The sequence below is a fragment of the Mustela nigripes genome, chromosome 10 (genome assembly GCF_022355385.1).
Source record: "Mustela nigripes isolate SB6536 chromosome 10, MUSNIG.SB6536, whole genome shotgun sequence".
NCBI lineage: Eukaryota > Metazoa > Chordata > Mammalia > Carnivora > Mustelidae > Mustela > Mustela nigripes.
In genome coordinates, this window is record NC_081566.1 from 22814947 (window position 1) to 22830206 (window position 15260).

Consider the following 15260-nt stretch of genomic DNA (forward strand, 5'->3'; position numbering starts at 1 on the left):
CATAAGTTCCAGTATTTGATTACCAAATGCCCCCCAGTGGCCCCAAATGTAAGGCTCATCAGTGTGAATTTCTATCTTCTCTTGAGGCTTAGAGCTAGTAATTCCTTATGACCTTGTTGGCTCTTTGATGCTTTTAAGATGATTTTAAACATTGTCTCAAAACTCTTAGTTATCTAAAAGGTTTTTTTAAAGATTTTATTCATTTATTTGACAGAGAGAGATCACAAGTAGGCAGAGAGGCAGGCAGAGAGAGGGGGAAAGCAGGCTCCCTGCTGAGCAGAGAGCTGAGCAGAGAGCCTGGCTTGATCCCAGGACCCTGAGATCATGACCTGAGCTGAAGGCAGAGGCTTAACCCACTGAGCCACCCAGGCGCCCCTAAAAGTTTTGATAAACAGCTTACTCTGCCCTTGTCAGAAGTTGAAGTGCTTCAGCTGCATATGTGAATGTGTTGTTTTAATCTGGAAGGACTTCTATTGGGTGAAAATACTGACTTTTTGGTAAACATCAATAAGACTATATCAAAGAAAAAATTATCCACGGCAATCAGGAATTACTGAGCTCCTCTCGTCTGCCCCTGTAGCCTGGCTGATGCGTGAGATTCCCTAACCTCTTTACAGCTACTTTCAAGACTGCCATGGTCAGCCTCTTCCCTTAGGAGGATACAAATATGACTCACTAAAACAATGTGCTGAAGAACACTATAAACATAGCCAAGTACTTTCTCATCATTGAATTAAAATAACGGGTTACAGCAAAGTGGGAATTAAGAAAGTGTCTGTGGCTATATGGGGACAGAGTACCAATGCCCATACCCTAAATGTTCCACCAAACCCAGAGAGCTGTGGGGCATCTGTATTTACATAGAAAGCAAAGTTGACATCCAATTTCCATGTCAACATGGGCCTCCAGAAGACATTTAAGGGTGAATCAGTTCTTAACTAGAAATTCACAAAAGAGCTATAAGATAATTCAGTAAATGAACAGATAGCAATTTCATATTCATATTTGTATCCTCTCTCTATAACTGGTTCCTGCAACTTCTGTAAAATATTAAACTATAGGAGGGCCATTTAAAGAAATGGAATTAGTTGGCCTTTGGTCTATTTTTAGTCAGCTAAAACATAGGCAAGATACTAGCTTATTTATCTTTTCCAACACAATTATACATTTAGCAATTAATTCACATTAGTCCATTTCGCACATGAGATAGAGTATATAAGTGACTTACTCAAGTTATACAAAAGATCCCAATAGACCTAGGAGCTCATCATTGACACTAAGTCTCTCTTTGCCATCAAAAATGTAATATTGGGGGGCACCTGGGTGGCTCAGTGGGTTAAAGCCTCTGCCTTCAGCTCAAGTCATGATCTCAGGGTCCTGGGATCGAGACCCACATTGGGCTCTCTGCTCAGCAGGGAGCCTGCTTCCCTCACCCACCCCCCCACCTGCCTCTCTGCCTACTTGTGGTCTCTGTCTGTCAAATTAAAAAAAAAAAAATGTAATATTGGTCTTCGTCCTGATCTTAGTGGAACTTAGAGCTTTTCCCGTTGAGTATGATGTTAGTTTTGAGCTTGTCCTATATGGCCTTTCTTATGTTGAGGTACATTTCTTCTATAACTAATTTGTTAAGAGTTTCTATCATGAGAGGATGCTGATTTTGCCAAGTGATTTCTATTAAAATGATCACATGATTTTTGTCTCATTTTGTTAACATGATATTTGTATTTATTGCCTTGTGTCTGTTGAACCATCCTTACATCCAAAAGACCAATCCAACTTAATCATGGTGTATGGTGCCTTTAATGTGCTGTTGAATTCTGCTTCTAGTATTTTGTTGATGATTTCTTCAAAGAAATCAGGGATATTGGCGTGTAGTTTTCTTTTTTTTTTGTAATGTCCTTATCTGGCTTTGGTATCAGAATAATGCTGATCTCAGGAAGAAGACAAGGACGCCCATTCTCCCCCCCTTCTATTCAGCACAGTCCTAGAAGTCCCAGCCAGAGCAATTAGACTACAGAAGGAGATAAAGGCATCCAAATTGGAAAGGAAGAAGTAAAACTGTTTCCATTTACAGATGACATGATATTATACAGAAAAATCTAAAGATTCCATCAGAAAATTGATGGAACTAATAAATTTAGTAAAGTAGCAAGATAAAAAATGAACATGCAAAAATCAGTTGCATTTCTATATACCAACAACAAACCATTAGAAAGAGAAGTCAAGAAAACAGTCCCAGGTACAATAGCATCAAAAACAAACATACAAAAAAGTACTTAGAATTAAATTTAAGAAGGAGGCAAAAGATCTGTATGATGAAATCTACAAGACACTGAAGAAAGAAATTGAAGAAATTACAAACAAATGGAAAGGTAGCCCATGTTTACTGATTGGAAGAATTAATATTGTTAAAATGTCTACACTACCCAAAGTGATCTACAGATTCAATGCAATCTCTATAAAAATTCCAATGGCATTTTCTACAGGAATAGAAAAAAATATTAAATTCCAAAATTCATATGGAACCACAAAAAAACCCAAACAGCTAAAGCAATCTGGAAAAAGAACAAGCCTGGAAGTATCACACAAACTGTAATAACTAAAACAGTATGGTATTGACATAAAAAAAGACCTAGACCAGAATAACAAATTTTAGAGCCCAGAGATAAACCCATGCATATATAATCTTTGAAAGGACTCCAAGAACATGCAATAGGGGATAGAACAGTCTCTTTAATAAATGGTGTTGGGAAAACTGTAAATCCACATGCAAAAGTGTAACACTGAACCCCGATCTTACAAAACTAACCAGAAATGATTAAAAACTAAAAGATAAAGCTTGAAATGGTGAAACTTCTAGAAAAAAACAGGGGGAAAGCTTCCTAACACTGGTCTTGGCAATAATTTATTGGATATGTCACCAAAAGCACAAACAAAAAAAGCAAAATAAAAGTGGAACTAAATGAAATTAAAGTTTCTGCACTGCCAGGGAAACCAAGATCAAAATGAAAAGGCAGCTTACGGAATGGCAGAATATATTTACAACCTTGTATTTGATATGGGGTTAATATCCAAAATACCTAAGGAACTTACAGAACTCAATAGCAAAAAACAAACAAAACAAAACAAAATTCCATTAAAAATGGGCAAAAGACTTGAATAAACACTTTTCCAAAGAAGACCATAGAAATGGATAACAGGTACATGAAAAGGTGCTCAGCATCACCTGTCATCAGGGAAATGGAAACAAAACCACATTGAGGTATCATCTCATACCTATTAGGATGGTTTTTATCAAAAATATAGGAAATAACAAGTGTTGGTGAAAATGTGGAGCAAAGGGAACACTTGTGCGCTATTGGTGGGAATGTAAATTGGTGCAGCTGCTCTGGAAAACAGAATGAAGGTTCTGCAAAAAATTAAGGATAGAACTACCATACAATGACCAATCCCACTTCTGAGTATGTATCCAAAGGAAAGAAAATCATTATGTCACAAGTTTCTGCAGTGCCGTGTTTACAGCAGTCTTACTCACAATATCCAAGATATGGAGACAACCTAAGTGTCTGTCAACAGGTGAGTGGATAAAGGAGATGTAATGTATGTCGTATATTTAATGTATGAATACTATTCAGCCATGAGAAAGGAAATCCCGCCGTTTAAAAAAAAAAAGAAAAAATGGATGGGCCTTGAGAACACTATGTTAAGTGAAATAAGCCAGACAAAGAAAGACAAATACTGCATGATACCACTTACAGTGAAATCTAAAAAAGCTGAACTCAGAAAGAGAGTAGAATGGTGGTTGCGAGCGGCTGAGGAGCAGGAGAGAAGGGGAGATGCTGGTCAACGTGTACAAGTCTTTAGTTATAAGAATAAGTTTGGAGGAATCCAAAAAACAGCACGGTCACTCTGATGAATAATGCTGTATTGGATACTTGAAATTTGCTAAGAAAGTAGACCTTTGGGACGCCTGGGTGGCTCAGTTGGTTAAGCAGCTGCCTTCGGCTCAGGTTCCTGGGATCGAGTCCTGCATCGGGCTCCTTGCTCAGCAGGGAGCCTGCTTCTCCCTCTGCCTCTGCCTGACATTCTGTCTGCCTGTGCTTGCTCTCTCCCCCTCTCTCTCTCTGATAAATAAAAAAAAAGAAGACCTTCAATATTCTCACTTCACGTGTGTGCGCGTGCGCGCGCGTGCACACACACACACACACACACACACACACAGGTAACTCTGTGAGATGAGGGCTATATTTATTAACCTGATTGTGGCAATCATTTCACAAGACATATTAAACCATCACCTTGTACATATAAAAATACATGAGTGTGGATTTGTCATTTATACCTCAGTGCATCTGGAAAGAAAAACACATAAAGGACAGCAACTTCACAACAACAAAAAAAGGATGTGCCCCCCTAGAGACTTTATATAGCATATCTGTAAGCAGGTAGAAGGGCACAAGGGAAGAGATGGTGTTCTAACAACAGGCAAACCATGTGAAGACACAGGGAATCGTGATGGCTGTTCTAGACACCGCCGTGGGGACAGTGCTCAGTCTTGCCGTAGCCGCCCACGTCCAGAGCATTGTTTGTTTGGCCCAAGGTGGGCAACACTCGTCCGTCAATGTTTTCTTTTTATACCAGAAGGTAGAGTTTAAAATCGACCATATAAATTCACTGCCGTCTCCTGCTTCTTATCTGGTAGAGGCGGCTGCCCTTGTTCCTCCAGAAGGTTGGCACTGCTCTCCCACTGCTATCACCGCCGTCCAGGAAAGAACCCTCAGTCCCTGGACTTGGGTCAGAACTGCTCTCCAAGGCTCTCACATCCCAGGTGATCTGCTCATTGTCATCTGGACATTTACAGCTACTTCCATCCTTCCTTCGCTACTTCCCATCCAAGATTTTCATGGCATATTACCTCCCAAGAGGTAACCTCCCCTCTCTTAACAGGCCATTCTGTCTGCCCGTGTTTCAAGCCTCCCACGCTACATCGATTTGTCCACTGACTCTACACACAATATTGGGAAGAGTTTTGCTAAACTTAATGAAGCACAACTAACCATTTCAAAAAATGAGTGTGTTGGATTTGTATCACGAAAACGAACTGTAGGTACTAAAAAGAACCATACGACTTGTTTTGCAAATTCATTGTAATGCCAAATTCCATAAAAAAATACATCAAAATTTCTTTTTTTTTTACATTTTTTATTTTTTATAAACATATAATATACTTTTATCCCTTGAGGTACAGGTCTGTGAATCGCCAGGTTTACACACTTCACAGCACTCACGATAGCACATACCCTCCCCAATGTCCATAACCCCACCCTCCTTCTCCCAATTCCTCTCCCCCCAGCAACCCTTAGTTTGTTTTGTGAGATTAAGAGTCACTTATGGTTTTGTCTCCCTCCCAATCCCATCTTGTTTCAAAATTTCTAATTAAATAACAAAGACATTAAAATTCCAAATTCAATACCCAATTCGGCAAACAAACTTCTTCATAAACTTGGAGCTTTCCTCAAAGAGGCGGCATTTACTGAAATAATTAACTGTGGGGACAACACAGGGTTAAACACAGAATCTATCCATTTGTTTTCCCTACCAACAATGATTTGAGTTTTATTTTCAATCTGTTTTTTTCATAGAATTTTCAAGAGTTGCTGAAAGCAAATCCTTTTTTTACACTGCTTTACACTAAAGGCGTGCGCACACACACACACACGCACACACACACTGGTTTCAGATCCGGTGTAATAACTTGCAGAGCTGGGCGCTTATTATTTTCTGCCTGATGACCACAAAAGTGTTCATTTCAGCTTGAGAAACAAACACCTTCCCCTCCCCTCATAGATTCTTCTTGGGATACTGGTTTCTACTTTCTATCAAATGCAAAGAGAATGTTACCTCCCCAGAAACTTGCTGCCTGGCCCCTAAGGCAAGAGTCCAAATACTGCTCGGATCCACCAAAGCCACATCAGAGGCCAAAGGTGAAGGCTGGCTGTGTAGCCCATCTGTCACCTGGTGACCCCCAGGACCCTTTGGAATGACTTCTACCACTTCAGTGGGTGTGGATATGCTATCCTCCTCCAGCATGTGTTTCCCAGAAAGAGGCAATCTCTTTTCACAGGAATGCAAAGGTTTTGGAGGCTTAGCCTTGTCTCCTATTGTGCTATTTGCAAAGGGCTTTTCCAATGCTTGCACGTGGGGGAATCAATGCCCTCCTCCAACCCTTGCCCCATAGGGAATGAAAGGAGACTGGGCTGTGGGGACAGGGAGTGAGGGCTCTTTGCAGCACCCAACTTGTCTCTCATCTTAGCTACTGACCTCAAACACTGAGCTCCTCCCAGTCAGGGCTGACGGGAGGCCAGGCCCCAAAGGTGGGAGGCTGATGTTCAAATCGGCTAATGGAGCTTGACAGCAGCCGGATTAAAAGCCCAAATGCAGCATCCTGAAAGCAGTGCAGGACAGCGTCTGCATCCTCTCCCCACCCATTTCCCCTGCTCTTGGCTCTTTTACTTTTCTTCTTCTTTTTTTTTTTTAATGTTTTAGAGAGCTGAACCATAAGATAAATCTTTGCAGAGAAACAGAGGCTTAAGAAAAACATCACGCTGATGAAAGGGCTTCAGTGAGTGGAAAAAGAGGACGGACATAGACTTTGTGGTGAGATTTCTAGGGGCCGGGAGCTAAGCTTGTCTTGCAGAACCGATTCCTTAGAGGAAGCAGGGAGATCAGAGAGCGAAGGATGTCATGACCGACGTGGCGATGCTGTGCTGCTAGGGAGGCCCATTTGTAAAACCAGGCTGGCTTGGAAAGCGACTTCTGACTTTGTCAGCGTAGGTGACAACTGTGACGAGCAAGAAAGAGCCTCCGCAAACTGGCTCAGTCTCACCAGTGTTCTCAGCACACAACCTGTGCTTTAGCACCGAGTTGTTGCCTCCCCCGGCTGCTGCAAATCTAAGATCCCTGTGGGTCAATGCATTGAAACTATGTCGATACAAGGCGACGGCTGAGTGCGGTCCCAAATACGTGGTGTTCCACAACGAATGTACACCGCACGATCTCAGGAAAGGAGACTGTTCTAGAGCGCGCACCGGGGACGGCATGAAGAAGCAACAGTTCCAAGAGGAGTGGCTTCAGGATGCTGCCTTTCAGCTGACGGGTGGAGAAACAGAAGGGTCTGGTCTGACGCTGTCACCTTGAAGATGAGAAGGAATGTTCTTCTCCTCCCAGAACAAAAGCTACTCAGCTGGGTACAAAATAGATGCATTTATTGAAAATCTGGGATTTGCTGGTTCTTTAACAGGACTGACCTTTGGCATGTGGGCCCGCGTTTGGGAACCAGTTTGGATCTAGTGCTTGGAACAGGAGCTGGTGCCTTGAGGGACAGGATCCCAGTGACTCTGGGAGGAGCCCTGTCAGCCCTCTTTCCCCTCTGCTAGTGTAGTTTGTGTTGATTGTAAGCTACCCAGATTGCTTTGCCTTTTTATCCCTGTGGCTAATCTTTGGCCATACAAGTGTTCATAAATGGTGACAACTGGGGACATGTCTGTTTGGCAGACAGCAAACAAAAGACCAAAAGCAAACCAACCACAAACACGCCAATGCCACCTCTTCCAAACGGTCCCAGGAAAATATGGAAATACCAGAAAACCTGTCTTGAGCCCACAAATTCTCTGGGTGCTCTCACATCCGCGCTACGATCCAGGTGGTCGTGAGACAGAGCCACAAACAGAAGGAGAAGGATCATTTACCGGCTGAAATCTGGTGTTTTCCAGCTCCTCCAAAGCCCTCTTCCAGGCTGAAAGAGACAGTCATGGCCCCTCATCCTGCCAGCACCAAGTGCACCCTGATGGGTCACTTGAAACACAAAGCCTCTCCATTTACAATTGCTGGAAATGTGTCTTCTATCCAGAGAGTATGTAACTGTGGATAATCCTCTGAGTGACTGTGCATTTCTCAGGACTAATATAAGACAATCACAGATTGAAAACATTTTTAGGAGAAAAAGGACTCTGAACAGACAGCAGAGACTAGGGGTAAGAAATACGCTCAGAATAGGGATGTGCTTGGGCGCCTGGGTGGCTCAGTGGGCTAAAGCCTCTGCCTTCGGCTCAGGTCATGATCCCAGGATCCTGGGATCAAGTCCCACATCGGGCTCCGTGCTCAGCAGGGAGCCTGCTTCCTCCTCCTCCTCCTCTCTCTCTCTCTCTGCGTGCCTCTCTGCCTACTTGTGATCTCTGTCAAATAAATAAATGAAATCTTTAAAAAAAATAAAAATAAAATCACAATGATTTAAAAAAAAAAAAAAAAAAAAAAAAAAAAAAAAAAGAATAGGGATGTGCTTGTTCTGTACCAGGCACTGGGCTCAGCGCAGTTTACGCTCTGCTTGATTTAACCCATGCAACAATATTCCAGCCACTGTCCCATTTTCTGTCCCCTCACAGCAAGCCTCTCGAGTGAGCTGACATTGTCCCCACTGTCTCACTTCCCATTCAGTCTTTCACCCACTGTCAAGGTCACCAACCATCCTCCCATGGGAAGACCATCACTATATCCTACTCCATACTTCACCTTTTGGCAACAATTGACAGAGCTGACCATACTCACCTGGAGAGCCTCAAAAGCTGGTTCTTCTTCGGTTATTTTATTTTTCTTATGGGATTTTTCAGTACCCAAAGCTGCTTTGTGTCTCTCCACACTAGAATGTAGCCCAGTAAGGACAGAGATTCTGTTTCATTCACTGCTCTATCCTCAGGATCTAGAACAGCGCTCGGTGCCATTGGCCCTCGGATAAAAAAGGTATTAAGGGAAATGGATTGGGGAGGGGGAGACTTTTTCTATAGATCCTTTAAATTCTTTTAAGTTTTGTACAATGTGTATGTTATTGGCTACAAAAATAATCATCACACAAAATTTCCCAAACACTGGAATTTACAGTAGGGGAAGTTGAAGAAATTGCAGAAGTCATTCATTCTTCTCCCCTACCTTTTTACAGGGTCCCACCAAACTGCACTACATATTGTTTTAGAGGACGAGGAGTGGAGACAGATGGAAAGTAATTTTTGTAGGTCCTTGATAGTCCATCTTGGTTTTCTTACTATCTCACACTCAAATCCAGATGCGTTAGCAGCTGCTTGACTGACACCGTCAATAGCCATGTGAGGATCTGTGAAAACATTATCCTTGGGAAGACTTGGCATTTTTTCATCCACCTTACAGGCCTGGGAAAGCATGCGGTGGGATTCCTTGATGTTGACTGTCCTTGGAAGCTGGGAGCCAGCTCAGGTTTTATTATACCTGGCCCTGGTTTCTGGCCACAGATGTCAACTTCTCATCCATAATTAAGCAGCTGATAACTTTGCAGGGAAGAAAGGTGATTCGTGAGCCCAAGATAGATTCAAGATGGTACATGCCCTTCTCTTTGCCAAAATGTCAGACATGGCCTCTGTAGGTCTGGACTAAATGGTAAGCGTCATCACTGAAGTAATGGAATCATAAATCACAGAAACAGATTGAGGGACTCCGCAGGGTTTGTGTCACAAGTCATTCTTCTTTTTCGGGGACCCACTGTGTTTGGGACAACCCTAGAGGATTCGTGTTCGGCCATTTGCCAAGACAGATTGTGAACAACAGAATTACATACATAAAGCCATTCGGCAATGAAGGAGATTTCCCATCTTCACTAGAATATATATTTACTTTTAGATTAACCAATACTAATCCTTATCTAAATGCTTTTTATTCCAAAAAGGCCCCCAATATTATTATAAAAACCACTATTCCAAATTCCAAAGCTATTCTAGGGGAAAGCTATATTCCTAAAGATTTAGGGTCTCAGACATAAGTTGATATAAAGGAGGCAATATAAATTACATTTATTGAGCACCTCCTACATGCCTGACATAGTTAAGATGTTGGCCTGAATTCAAGAAAAGAAGTATCAGTGAGAAAGATACTATGTAGATATTCCTCATGAAACAGGAGTAGTAGACCGCAATTGCTCTTAGACTGTAGACCAGAAACCTTGGTATAGAACCCAGATGACTTCCAATGAGAAGCATCTGGATTTCCTAATTCTGAGTTCTAATGCTGTCCTCTAATAACTGGGCAGTCATCAACATCTAAACCAGGAACATCTAAAATCCTAGTTTCGATCTTATCCATACTTTAGGGACAAGGTGGTATGGGCATGGAAACACTCAAGATTTACTAGAGGCCCCACTAAAGCAGAAAACTCCCAAGTGGGCCAGCTGTCAGTATCTTCTGAAAGTTCCATACGTGATTCTTACGTCTACTTGAGACCGATCACTGTCCAGCATATTGTCGTAAGATTCCTCTGGAGTCTGTGAAGCCAACCTCTCCTTGCTTGAACAGACACAGGCTTTGCTCCCTCTGAAAAGACTGTTTTTTATTAGCATTTTCTTTACTGAGATTTAATTCATATGCTATAAAATTCACCCCCTTAATATGTACAATTCAGTGGTTTTTAGTTTATTTTTTAAATTGTGAAACCATTGTCATTACCTAATCCAGAATATTTCCATCACCCCAAAAGGAAACACTATGCCCATTAGCATTTGCTCCTGGTTTCTCCTTCCCCCCTAACCACTGGCAGTCACTAATCTACTTTCTGTATCCATGAATTTGTCTATTCTAGAAATTTCATATAAATGGCATCACACAGTATGTAGCCTTTTGTGCCTGGCTTCTTTTGCTTAGCATGTTTTCGAGGCTCATCTATGTTGTAAGATGTGTCACTACTCCATGCATCACTGTAGCTGTGTAATATTCCACTTTACAGACAGACCACGTTTTATTTATTCACTCCTCAGTTGTCATGAGTCACTGGGTTGCTTCTACTTTACTGGCTACTGTGAATCATACTTCTATGAACATTCACATCCAAGTCATGTCCATAATTTTTATTCCTCTTAAGTAGCTAGGAGGTAAATTTTTAGGTCACAGGGTAATCATGTGTGTAGCCAGACTGTTTTACAAAACAGCTGCATCATTTCATATTTTCACCAGAAATATAGGATTTTTCCTATATTTATTGTATTTATTATATATTTATTTTTTATATATATTTATTATATATTAATTATATATATTATATGGAAATATCCAATTTCTCCGCACTTTTACCAACACTTGCTATTATCTGTTCTTTTTATTAGAGCCAATGTCGTGAGAGTGAAGTGTTATATTGCGACCCTGCTTTGCATTTCCCTGATTGTTAATGATGTTTAGCACTTTTTATTGTGCTTATTGGCCATTTGTTTATCTTCTTAGAAGCAATATCTGTTAAGATCTTTGCCCATCTTAACTGGGCTATTTGTCTTTTTATTATTGAGTTGTGAGAGATTCTTAAATATTTTAGGTGCAAGTCCCTTATCATATATACATCTATAAACACTTCCTCTCATCCTTTGGACTGTCTTTCCTGATATATTTTTTGAGGAACAAAAATTAATTTGTTGAAACCCAATTGATTTTTTCTTCTGTTGCTTTTGTTTTTGGTGTCATATCCTAGGAATCATTGCTAAATCCAAGATCACTGAGATTTATGCCTATATTTTAACAGTTTTATAGTTTCAGCTCTTAAATTAGGTCTTTGATGCACTTTGAGTTAATTTTATATATGATGCAAGGTAGGGCCCAACTTCATTCTTTTTCATGTGGCTTATCCATTTGTCTCAGCACCATTTGTTGAAAAGATGATCCTTTCTCCATGTAGCATCTTGGTACCCTTGTCAAAAATCAACTGACCACAGATGTATGGGTGTATTTCTTGACTATAAATTCTGTTCTCTAGTCTGTTGACTTACATGGCTATCCTTGTGTTAAGTACCATGCAGTTTTTACTACTGTAGCTTTATAGTAAGTTTTGAAATCTGAAAGTGTGAATCCTTCAATTTCCCCCCCTCCCCCAGATTGTTTTGGCCATTCTAAATCCCTTGTATTTACATATGAATTTTAGAATCAGCCTATCAATATCTAAAAAAAAAAAAAAAAAAAAAAAAAAAAAAACACTTTATCCTTTGATAAGAATTGCATTGATCAATTTAGAAATATTGATGTCCAACAATATTAAGTCCTCCAATCCATCAACATGGACTGTCTTTTTATTTATTTAGGTCTTCTTTAATTTTTTCAGCAACATTTTGTAGTTTTTAGTGTATAGATCCTGGACTTTGTTCCTAAGTATTTTATTCTTTTTGATTATTTTGATTTACTCTTTTTGATGCTATTATAAATGGAATTATCTTCTTTATCCTTTTTAATTATTATGTTGCAATAGCTAACATATAATACATTATTAGTTTTTGATGTAGTGTCACAGGTTCATTAGTTGCATGTAACATGCAGAACTCATCACAACATGTGTCCTCCTTAATACCCATCACTCAGCTCCCCCCCCGCCACCCCCCCCTATAACCCTCAGTTTGTTTCCTGGAATTATCTTCTTAATTTCATTTTAAGATTATTTATTGCTAGTATTTAGAAATACAACTGATTCTTCATATGGATCTTGTAACCTGAAACCTTCTGAATTTCTCAGCTCTAATGGATTATGTATGTACATATTAGGATTTTCATTTATACAAGGCCATGTTATTTACAAACAGAGATAGATTTTCTTCCTCTTTTCCAAGTTGAATGCCTTTTCTTTCTTTTAGTTGTTGGATGCCTTGACTTGAACCTCAGATATAATGCTGAATAGAAGAGGCACGAGTGCACATCTGTGTCTTGTTCCTGATCTCATGGAAAAAGCTTTCAGTCCTTAACCATTAAGTACAACATTATCAGTGGGTTTTTCATGTGGGCCCTTTATCAACTGAGAAAGTTCTTTTCTATTTCTAGTTCATTGAGTGTTTCAATAGTAAAAGAGTGTTGCATTTTGTCAAATGTTTTTCTCAATCTATTGAGATGATCATGTATATATAAGACTTTATATATTATTGAGTTATTATCTTAATGGTTGCCATAGGGATTACAATTAGCAACTTAAACAATTTACTTCAGACTAATACCAACTTTCAAGTTGATTTCAAATTCATTTCAATAGTGTGATGGTTAATTTTATGTATCAACTTGACTAGGGCACATGTGCCCAGATACTTGGTCAAACATTATTCTTGGTGATTCTGCAAGGACTTTTTGATGAGATTAACATTGTTAAGTTGATAGATTAAATAAAGCAGACTGTCCGCCATCCTCCCCAATTCCTCCCTACCCACCTCCCAGCCTCATTCAATCAGCTGAAGACATGAATAGAAAAGAAGTGACCTTCCCCCAAATAACAGAGAATTCCTTCTGCCTGACTGCCTCAAACTGCCTCAAACATCATCTCTTTCTTGTTTTCAGACTGAAGCCAAAATGTTGGTTCTTCTCGGGTCTTGAGCCTACTAGCCTTTAGACATGAACTGGACCACTGGCTCTTCTCCTGGTTCTCCATCTTGTTGACTTACTCCAGATTTGGGGATTTGTTAGACTCCATAATCACAGAGGTCAAGTCTTTAAAATAAATATATATATATATATATATCCTGTTTCTCTGTAGAACCCTAATACAAACAGTATACAAAAACTCTGCTCCCATGTATTTCCATTCCCCTTTGTATTACAGTATTCATATAAATTACATATTTATACATTTTGTGTCCATCAACACAAATTTAAAATTACTACTTTACAGATTCATCTTTTAAATAAGGTAGAAGAAAAACAGTCACCAAAATGTGTATTTTTACCATCTTCCATATTCATCTATGTAGTCACCATTACCAGTACCCTTTATTTCTTCATGTGGATTTGAGTTCCTGTCTAATTTGTTTTTGTGTTAGCCTGAAGGATTCATTATATTATTTCTTGCAGAACAAGTTGGCTAGTAACAAGTTCTCTGTTTTTATTTATTTTGAAACATCATAATTTCTCGCTCATTCTTGAATATATTTGCTGGATATAGAATTCTTGGTTGGCAATCTTTTTCTTTCAGTGCTGTGAATATGTCATACCACCACCTTCTGGCATCAATAGTTTCTTTTTTCTTTTTCTTTTTTTTTTTTTTAAAGGCTTTATGTATTTGAGAGAAAGAGAAGGAAAGCACAGGAAATGGGGAGAGAGAAGCAGACTCCCCGCTTTGGAGTTTTGAAAGAACTCCAATTCTGTTGTACCCCTCCTGTGATACTGCCACCCTGCTGGTTTTCACTATGTATGGGCTGTTGGTTTTAAGAGTACTATGATGCTAGGGAAATGGCGATGGAAAGAGGGGCAAGTAAATGCCACAAAGCTTGCTCCTCATACCAAGTTTTTCTTGAATAATCATTCTCTGAATTGTTGTAAGCCAGAGTTTTGAAAAAGCTAATTAACAATTTTGCCAGTGTTTTCATTGCTTTTATGAAAAAAAAGTATGGGTTTTTTTCTCAGATGGGTTTAGGTCCTGGGCTAAGAAAACTTATCTGCCTTTCCACTGTATGTCAAAGAAAATATCAAATTTAGCAAAAAAAATCTCTTTTTCTGATAAGCTCTTTGAACTGTCTCTGTTTCAAAAAGAGGTCATCTGATCCTCTCTACCCCACGCCCTTCTTTAGGCCTTCATTGCTTCTATGTGAATAACAAATATTGCAAAAATCTCTTAATCAGTGACCCTGTTTCCTATCTTTTGTCTTTCAGTCTATGCATTTTTTAAGAAAAGGAGCTTTGATTAGTTCTAAGTGATTCACTGGAATTGTGAAAATGGAAACTTCTGTTTCCAAAAAACTGGAAGAGAGATAACTATAGTTCAATTCTTCTTGGGGTGCCTGGGTGGCTCAGTCAGTTGGGTGTCTGCCTTCGACCCAGGTCATGATCCCAGGGTTCTGAGATGGAGCCCTGCATTGGACTCTTTGCTCAGTGGGGAGCCTATTTCGCTCTGTCTGCTGCTCTCCCTGCCTGTGCTCTCTTTCTTTCTCTCTCTGTCAAACAAATAAATAAAATCTTAAAAAAAAAAAAAAAGACGAATTCTTCTCAGGGCATTCTTCCTAGAAATGTGGGGAAAGTTCTATGAACTTTCAGTGCTTAAATACACATACAGTATTAGATACAGCTGGAGAGGTCGAATGTCAATGGATATTGATTCAAGACACATAGATAAAATTATTGCTTAGGATTTTGTTGTTGTCTCTTTGATTTCATATAATTATATGTGGAGACAAGACACGGAGAAGAGTTACTTTTTCTGATAAGCTCTTTGAACTGTCTCTGTTTCACAAAGAGGTCAT